Source organism: Solanum tuberosum, unplaced genomic scaffold, assembly GCF_000226075.1.
Source record: "Solanum tuberosum cultivar DM 1-3 516 R44 unplaced genomic scaffold, SolTub_3.0 scf00135, whole genome shotgun sequence".
NCBI classification, from domain to species: Eukaryota; Viridiplantae; Streptophyta; class Magnoliopsida; order Solanales; family Solanaceae; genus Solanum; species Solanum tuberosum.
The window spans coordinates 658,679-660,498 of NW_006239059.1; positions in this window are offsets into that span (position 1 = coordinate 658,679).

The following is a 1,820-nucleotide window of genomic DNA, read 5'->3' on the forward strand; positions in this document are numbered from 1 at the left end:
GGAAATGATTTGTAACTATTTTTGTTAATCTCAACAACATTCCTTTTTAATGATAGATGATTTGTAACGTATTAATCTCAACAACATTCTTTTTTAGTGATAAGATGATTTGCAACTATTCTTATTAATCTTAACATCAGATGATTTTTTTTAAAAAAAATTATATTGATGATTAATTTTGAAATTAAAATATATTGATCTCAATTTGTGGTGTAGTTATTATTTCTCTAGCAACCTAACATATTGAAAAGATTTTCGTAAAATGGATGATCACTTGCAAAGTTTTATTTTCTTAATTTCTTATTTTTATCAACTTTTCTTATCTTTTCTAAATTTTCCTTTATCTTATAAAATCTATCCACATGTATTTAAATCTAAAATAATAATTGATAGTATTTTATTCAAATTTTGAATTAGAATTGATTTAAAATGAACTGTCATATATATTTTCACGTTATACTCATAATAGCATGTTGGTGGTGCTTAAAACTTATAAACTTTATCTAATTGTTATTAAAAATAATATATTAATTATTTATATAAAATTAGTTTAGAAGTTTTTGATACTAAATTCTAAAATTATTTGTCATAATTAAGTTATAGGTATTTACTACATATAGACAGGCTAAACAAATCTAAAAATCCATAAAATAAAAGAAGAGGCTTATAGTAAATCAAAGGAGTGGAAGATGATCCATTCTTTTGCATCTTTCATTTTTTTTCTTTGCCTTGAAAATAATTTATTTTTATGTGGTATAATATTAATTTGATAAAAAAAATTAAGTGGTATATATTAATTTGATTATAGTATCTTTTATTTAATTGATCACTCAAATTCAGTATTTTGTACATTCTTATTTTATGAAATTGTATTAGATTAAATGAAAATCATCTTATTTTGCAGGATTTAACGAGAGATGAGTGTGCTAAAGAGTGACACATGCTTTATAGATTATATTTAAATTTTAGCTAAAATTAGAGAGAGAAATTTTAATACTAGATTTTAGATTGATCTATGAATTTATAATTTAATTAATTAGCACAAATATCAATTGAACACACGCCACATACGCTATTAATCTTCATTATACTAGCAGAAGGAGAAGTTGTTAGAATAACGTTTAGTGTCTTTGAAGAACATACACTCACTACACATAAATTAGGGTAAACTTTTATTAGCATTAATTATATATATAAAATTAAACATTATATATGACTGTACATGCACTTTTGTTACTCAATAATATAAGAACAACTTTCACATACAGCAGAAATAAAAATCATATTTGTATGTTATATCTATAGTTTGCATAATTGCGCTCCATAGCAAATTTTATGTTTGCTATGGAGCTTTTGATTTGTATAATTCGCTAGATACATCCAATTTTATACAAATTGTTCAATTTTGTATAAATTAATTTGTTACATTGTAATTTGTATAATAAGATCTGTATTTGTATAATTATAAGTGTATAAGACAAAAATATATGTATTTGTATTTATATATTCACTTTTCTCTCACTTTATACAAACACAAACACATTTTATACATTTGTATACCAAAAATGACTAATTGTATAACGAACCAGATGACAAAAAAATGAAATGTTTGCTGCGAATTTCAATTAAAATAAACTATGGCTATAACATTTAATTTGAATTAATAATTTGTTATTTCATACAATTTTTCCATAATAATTTGTATTAGTTATTTCTAAATTTAAAAATTATTATATTTTAAAATATTGCACGGATACGTATACTAATTTCATAAATAAAATGGGGCTGAAAAGCCGAACGCCTACATGTGTAAACTCGCT